We start from the raw sequence: 8,389 nt of genomic DNA, 5'->3' as shown, positions 1-8,389 counted from the left end.
TGTTTGCTTGTCCTCCCTGAGCTGTAACTATCTTAAAAATAAGCCTTTTAAGCAACAAGGTGTGATCCGACCTCCAGCTTACTCAGGACACTTGCAAGATTTTCCCGTAACCCACGAGTTGTAAACATTATATTCCTAACTTTTAAGGTACATTAAAACGTGCTAAAATCTAAGCAAAATTGAGCCTTGTCTCACAAACGAAAATGAAAAGAAATAAGCTATATTTTACTACAAATAATTTTTATCCACTGCTTAACTTGCACATAATTTATTTTTCACATTTTCATTTTAATAAATAAACAAATATAACATCCTAAAATTCCTGTATCTTTAACGCAACGCGAAACACCTTTTTCAGACCTTTTAAGAGTCTCCAATAGACCTTCCCTATGCCCCCAACAAGAACAACAACAACAAGAACAAAGTAGTTTGTAGGCTTACTCCCCGAGTAAGCGATAACATTTAACGTTAGGCTCTCCTCTTGCTCACTCACTTAGGCGAGCAAAACGTTCCGGTGATACGCATTCCCAGCACAAACGCTCGATAAAACCGCTTAACTGCTAGCGAGTAGCGCTAAAAAAAGAAAAAAAAAAAAAAAAACTGGAGCGAAACCCAACCTTTCCGGTAGGAACAATTTACTATGTGCGTGATTGATTAATTTGGCTACTATTCTCTTACCTATGTTTATATGAACACATAAATGTATGGTTAATATGAATGATAAATATTAAAGTCTATCTTTCTTTTCCTCTCCATTCCAGTTATTGTCAAAAGTTTCTTTTCCTCTCTTTCATTTCAGTTACGTTTTCCTTCTCTTTATTTTAATTATTTTTAACATCGTTCCCTCTCCTTTTTTAATCATTGATAACCTTTGTTTTTCTGTCCTTCATTCGAACTTTTTCAAACTTTTCTTTCCCCCTATCCACAGCTGTATTACTTTCTCCCCTTTAACTTTTCTTCCATTCCTTTTCGTCTGTGCCACTTATCTGTCCAACTTCTTTAACTTCTCCTTGCTCCAGTTTTCACCTCTATTTGAGAATAAGCCTTGTGTTAGAGATTAAGTAGGACTCAGCGGTCGTGTTAAACTAACATTATCTATTTACGTTTATAAAACACAAGCCCAAGGCTATGATCATCAGCATCATCATTATATATATATCAATTTCGAAGGGGCCCCTATCCCCCCCTCAATTGGTCCATAAGAAAGACCTTGCATCAGTTAACAGTCTATAGATTTTGAAATCATTCTAGCTTGAAAGTATTTTCAAACCAATTCATTTAACAAGACAACTATGGAAAACTTCCTCAGTTCACAGGTTCGATTTTTACAAATACACTTCCCACATTTACTAAGTACTATTTAATAATCCTCAAATTACCCGGTGCCTTCGGCCCCTAGCTGCAACCCCTTTCATTCCTTTTACTGTACCTCCTTTCATATTCTTTTTCTTCCATCTGTTAACAATTGATTCGTAGTGCAACTGCGAGGTTTTCCTCCTGTAACACCTGTTAACCCTTTTACTGTCAGTTTCCATTTCAGCGCTAAATGGCCTCATAGGTCCCATGGCTTGGCCTAAATTCCATATTCAACTCAATTCAATCCTATCCTAACCGTTTCTTCCGGATGCCTCCACGCTCCGGCATTCTCCACCAGCTTCCTTATTTCATGACTTACTACCTCTCTTCCTTTCAAAGACAGACATGTCCACTCTTCAAGTTTCAGCTCCCTCTTATTTCAATACCCACTCCTCGTGCCAGTCACTCGTTGGACGAGTGGGTTACGTGCTCGACTACCGATCTGGTGGTCTAGGTTCGATTCCCTGCTCTGCCAACGCGGAATCAGAGGAATTTATTCCTGGCGATAGAAAATCATTTCTCGATATGGTTCGGATCCCACAATAAGCTGTAGGTCCCGTTGCTAAGTAACCAATTGGTTCCTAGCCACGTAAAAATATCTAATCGTTCGGGCCAGCCCTAGGAGGGCTGTTAATCAGCTCAGTGGTCTGGTTAAAGTAAGATATACTTTTTTTTTTCCCTTCACGTGCTTTCTCGATTATTACAGTTGCTTTAAGAGCACTCGGTGGGATCGAGGTCATTGTAAAAACACGTTTGAAAAGGTCATTTAAGTCTCGTGTTGCCAGACACTTCTCATTGAACAACAGTACCGAAAGATATTTCATACCAGTTTAGGTGAAGTTATTCAATATATACAAAGTACCTAAGGCTATTGTTCAGTTTTGGGTCGCTTGTAGGGGCTAAAACTGTGGCTGGTATGTATCCTTTAAATAAATAACTTTTTTCTCAATTAACCTACATAAAAAAAACCGTTCAACCGAATGAAACAGTAAATGGTAGCTGGTGATGTAACTTGATTACCTTGAAAATACGGATACAAAAGCGTCCTTCTTTTTTTGGGGGTGGGGGGATAAGGGGATTTTTTTTTCGTAAGGGACTATATATATCAGAAAATGTCCTCACATGAAGGAGAGAGTTTTTTTTTTTCATGCAAGCTTACTGCCATATTTGGAAGAGTAAACCCCTAGTCATTCAAAATTCTTTAGTTATCCACCCGGCCCCCCCTCGGATTTTATTATTAGAATATATATTATTAGCCTTATGGCAAATGGTTCGTAGTTAGACCTTCCCCTCATAGGAAACCTAACAACACTGTTAACAGTAACAAGAATCTGTACTGCTTCGTACCTAAAACTGTCAGTCTGTGCCCTAATAAGTTTTATTGCCACACAGAATTCAGAACATCGAAAGCACTAGTATCCTTCACCATTATTCTATAAGGGTAATCCCACACTGCAGTAAAACTTGCCACAAACACACGTTGGTAACTTACCACACAAACATCACAAACAAGCTAAATACAATCTAACAAGTGTTTCAAACCAAAACCGGCATTTGCCAAAAGCTCGCCGTTCTCCGCTTACGGTCGTTGACTGCTTTTCGACTTGTGAATTAATTGTAATTGAAAATGAAATTATATAGTAAGCAATTCTAATTTAATTACGGGAGGATATATTTTGTAATTCAATTGTAAAAATAAAATTAAAGTGGTAAGGATCGGGCTCCATTTGGAGTGATGGGTTGCTTTCTCCATCCTATAGTGAGGTAACCAGAACTCAAGGTCACAGTCCAAGTGTTTCTTAACTAGTGCTCATAAATGCTCTTTTAATTAATATGACCTCTGCTCTTCTTCTGTCACTTACACTTCTAGAAATAAATGATGCGACCGTATTAGCTGGATTTGCTCGCTTCCTCAATACACTGTTCCCTGTACCAAAGATTAGCGTTTACTCCCGCACAGAAATCAGTTGTAATTGTAATTGAATTTATTGTTAAGTAATTATAATGTAACTGCTATTTCCAAATGTAATTATAATTGTAATTTACATTTTTTGAAAGTAACTAATTGTAACTGAATTTGTTGTTAAGTAATTGTAATTGTAATGCAACTGCTATTTCCAAATGTAATTGTAATTGCAATTTACATTTTTTGAAAGTAGCTGTAATTGTAATTTACATTTTTTGAAAGTAACGGTAATTGTAATTCATTTCATCAAGTGTAATTACTCCAACCCTGTGTGCAATAGTTTTTCCGAAGTTTGCTTATGACATACTTTGCTGTAGTGCGGACGCACCCTAACCAATGATGGCAGATCATTTCCCTGAACCTTCATGTTACTACCTTAAGCTGGCCTTATGCCAGCACGAGCTTTATCATTACAATAAAAAAAAAACACACACAGACATACATACACACATGCACATCAAAATCGGGGTTTGTTATAACTTACTTTTCCATTATAATTGTCACATTATTATTATTATTATTATTATTATTATTATTATTATTATTATTATTATTATTATTATTATTATTATTATTATTATTAATAGTAACAAATTTTGAAAAACTCATCTACGAGGCTGTAAGAACCCAAAAATAGATATTATTATTATTGTTATTCATATCATTATTATATTTCAGTAGATGAGGCCTATTCAAATGGAACAGGAAACCGGGGCCATTGACCTGTAATTCAAGCTTTCAAAGAATGCTGGTTTTAACCTCCCACAGCAGACGCCACACTGCTGCAGTAACCGATCATGGTACAGAGCCAGTGATATTTCGTCTCCCTGGGGGAGGCGCGAACTCGCGGCATCTGAGCGACATGCCACGACGCTACCTACCATACCAGCGGACCAGCCAATAGGCAGCTGGAATCGACGGCAAAATACATATCTCTGTCAATGATGCCTGCAGTTCGCTATATAGGGTGCACTGTAGGCGGTACCACTCTGAGGGGTCGTTCACCTCCAGGCAAATTGTCATTACGTGTAAAAATTATTTGTATCAAGAACAATTTCATTCACACCCAAAAAAATGAAAAAACAAAAACATTTTTTTCATGAAGTGTTGCTATATCCTTAATATCAAGCATGATCATGTGGTTAGCAAAACCAGTTTTGAAAATATTCGAAAGTAAAAATTCCAAAAAAAAAAAAATAAAAAAAAAAAAAAAAAACTTAGGCTATCTTCAACAGTACACAAGAAATAAGTTACAGCCTAACCGCCTAACAATGCTCATTGACAAGTGAATATTCAACACAGCCCGTATCCTTCTCTTTAACCCCGTACCCCACACACATGCATGCATACAGACGTATGTATATGTATATGTATGTGTATATATTTTTATATTATATATATATATTAAGATTATATATATATATATATATATCTATATATAATCAAAAGCAAGCACCATTAGTCTCGAACGCCCAAAAGGACTAAGATGATAAATTCTTCAACCCTGGCCTAGCTACTAACAATGCCCTTCAGGTTCGATACCGGAATAATAGCTAATTATTCATTCAGCAATCAGTACGAGCAAGGGGGTGGGGGTTGGGGGGGGGGCCGGTTATCGTAAAGACCTCAAGTCCCCTCCCTTAGGCCCCGTCCACACGGTCGAGCTTTGGTCGACGAACTTTGTCCGACGTGACGTCAGAAGCGGAGAAACAACGAGAAAAGTCAGAACTTTGCAGCAGTTTCTCCGCTTCTGACGTCACATCGAACAAAGTTCGTCGAGCAAAGCTCGGCCGTGTGGACGGGGCCTTATGAACCACCAACTGTTATCGAATCTTACAGTGACTTTTAGTGCTATGGTGCAATCAGTGGCGTCCCTTCCATCTTAGGAGGGCGGGGGGGGGGGGGGGGGGGCGAGGGAAGGTTTAGAACTTATGGTATGGGTGGAGTGGCGAGCGAAACCAACCCAATCAGCTGAGGGAAGGGGGGGCGGGGGCCGCTGTAAGCCACCCCTAGAAATTTTGGGAAAATTTGGGCGCATTTAGGAGCATTCTGAAGACCTATAAGAGTTGTATTGAGTTAATAAAGCAGCAACAGGTGGTGGCCACACACACACACATCTATCTATCTATGTATCTATCTATATATATATATATATATATAATTACATAAAACTAGAAAAATATTATATATATATATATATATATATATATATATATATATATATATACGTATATATACATATATTATATATATATATTATATATATATATATATATATATATATATATATATATATATAGTCACATAAAACTAGAAATAGTCTCCATCCCTAAACACACACACCTTTGAGAGAATTTCACTGTTATCATTATTATAATATTTTTAAGGTTTCGGGGCAAAACTAGTGTTTTTATTTGGGGGGGGGGATCAGTGTCTTGAGGGGGGCGAGTGCTGGCCCCCAAATGACGTCCCTGGGTGCAAGAGGGAAAACATTAACCCAACAGAATAAGAATAATGTAGAATCTTTCACCACTTACCTGAACCGTGGCATAGCCAGAGTCGCCATTTCTGCTTCCTATGGATTTTGATCTCCAAGATGTCAACTTCTTTCACTTTTCTTTCCCTTATTCACTAAGGTTCTTTCCCAGAAAAATCGTCTGAGTTTTTGCTATTTGTTTCTTTAATTTTCATTCTCTACGTCAAGGAGGTTGTACACGCCACTCCATGTTGTACCTAGCCATTGTTCAATTCATGCCGCCTTATCTAATGATGGTGAGAAAATAAGGGTCATATTACTTTAATAAAATATAAAGACAGGAAAGCTAGACATTAAAACAACACAAAAGTTTATGTATTAAATAATGAGATCAACGCCAATATTAAATATTACAAAATGCATAAATAAATAAATAAATCCAAGAGTGTTTTTTTTTAATTTTTTTTTTTTTTTTTTGCAGATGATGTACACACTTATCCGGTTATAACCAAAGCAACTAACATAAGTCAAAGACCAATGAAAAGCAAGGTTAGTTTGATACTTACAAATATATTTAGAATTATTTTTCCTATTTACTAACCCAACACATTTGGTATCACTGACCAACGTGCATTTTTAAACATTCAAATTTTGATAGCTGAGCTTTTAACTATTGTTTGTTTTGTTTTGTTTGTATAGTGTTTTTACGTTGCATGGAACCAGTGGTTATTCAGCAACGGGACCAACGGCTTTACGTGACTTCCGAACCACGTCGAGAGTGAACTTCTATCACCAGAAATATACATCTCTCACTCATCAATGGAATACCCGAGAACAGAACGCGCGGCCACCGAGGTGGCACGCCAACACCATACCGACCACGCCACTGAGGCGCTTTCTTTTAACTATAGAAAATGATCTATTTTTATTTCAACAAAAACTTCTGACCAACCGAAGTAGTACCGTTTTTAGTAATTTTTCGAAAGACTACAGCCAGCCATCTCTCCATGGAAATCAATTTGGGATACTAAAAGAACCTAAAAATACCAACCTAACGTATCCAGGGGTGTTTACTAATCGGGTACAATTTTGCCGTATTAGCTTTGGAGGGAGGAGGGGCCTGCAATGTTTTAGGTATCTTGTAAGTCGTATTTTGATCTATTTTTTTCTCTATTATTAAGCAATTGTTTTACCCAAGAAAAGTATAAATTATAATGTAGGAGGTGGCTGGAGTCTTAAGAAAAATAACCATGTTTTTAACTGCCCACAATTAAAATAAAATTATCTTCAAACTACGACTTCTGGCTACATTTTTCAGTGTTATTGACAAAGTTTTTAAACCTGTCAATTTTTTTCCAAGTTTTAACGGAATGTCCTAGAAAAAAAATTTTGACCAGTCAATTATCTAATCACTAAGATCCATGTTTTGACATTTTCAGACTTCAGAATCTTGGTGTTTCGGTAGTAATCACTGCATGTGTTAGCTCTTCATGCGATCGGCTAGTGGGTACTTACAATTATGACACTAATCACTTCTTATTCAAACTTCTAAAATACACGTATCTTGCGGTTTAAACCTTAAATCACACGAACTCTGACAGATCATCAACTCCTTCGATATTATAAGGCACTAATCTTCCACCGTTCACCGACTGACTGTCAATTGACGTTACAGTTAAGCATTACAAATACTAGCACTAGCACTCTGGTACACAAAACATGGCAAGCAGTTTTACAGATGTACGACAACTCTCTTTTAAGTAATTTCATATACTTATTGCAGCGCAGTTTTAGAAGAAAATGTTGTAACTTATTTATTATTAATAAAAGCTTTGGGTAATCTAATAATCATGTAGAACTTACCTTCACCATAAGGTTATAAATATTGATGACTTTTTATCGCATATGGTAGTACTTGGCAGCTGCGCGGGTCGCTTGGTGACCTACCGATCATACACACGTCATAATTTTTCGCAGTTTAGAAAATAATAAAGAGATGAAACATGAAACATATGAAAATTAACATATAAATGAATTATTCGACATCGTCACCTTCTGAAATACTAAAGTCTATAAAAGACATCAGCACGTTAGCGGGCAATGTTTACACGTAGCCATGGTTTTTTTTTTTTTTTCAGTCTATGAGTACCGCTACGGAATGCTAAGAGCTTTTGCATGATTAAAGTTTTTTTTCTCTCTCTCTCTCGATGGTTTTTATGTGTAATCATTGTATTGTTAGTATTAGTCTACTATATCATCATTCTGTGAGCTGGATTTTTCATACCACAGAAATGAGTTGTTTTCCTATGTTGAAAGTTACCCTAGCTTTGATTAAGCCTTATGTGTGTTCATTGGGTGCGCACAAGTCTTTATTTCCGTGTACATAACAAGTAAATATATACATTGATGTGTTGTGAGTATACGAACATGTACTACAGCCAATCCTTTCTCTCTCTCTCTCTCTCTCATACATTCAGTTTTAGTCGAATGCACGGTGATTCCGAAAAAATAAAAAAAATAATAATAAAGAATCGCCTCTGGCCTTCAATGCCTGGACATGTCAAGTCGTTTTGACGATCCCTGGATTTCCA

At 36.8% G+C, this 8,389-nt stretch overlaps 1 long non-coding RNA gene across 1 annotated transcript in view; it reads right to left on the bottom strand.

Annotated features, from left to right (window-relative positions):
* LOC135208932 (uncharacterized) overlaps window positions 1–7,445 on the bottom strand; it is a 168,018-nt gene extending 160,573 nt beyond the window's left edge. The window contains exons 1-2 of the long non-coding RNA XR_010313245.1: window positions 7,314–7,445; window positions 5,860–6,085 (exon numbers count right to left, since the gene is read on the bottom strand). This is a non-coding gene — a long non-coding RNA (uncharacterized LOC135208932). The remainder of the gene's footprint in view (window positions 1–5,859; window positions 6,086–7,313) is intronic.
* Between the last annotated feature and the right edge of the window lie 944 nt (window positions 7,446–8,389).

Source organism: Macrobrachium nipponense, chromosome 37 (assembly GCF_015104395.2).
Source record: "Macrobrachium nipponense isolate FS-2020 chromosome 37, ASM1510439v2, whole genome shotgun sequence".
Lineage (NCBI taxonomy): Eukaryota > Metazoa > Arthropoda > Malacostraca > Decapoda > Palaemonidae > Macrobrachium > Macrobrachium nipponense.
Note: the sequence above shows the minus strand (reverse complement) of the source record. Positions and strands in the feature narration are given on the sequence as shown.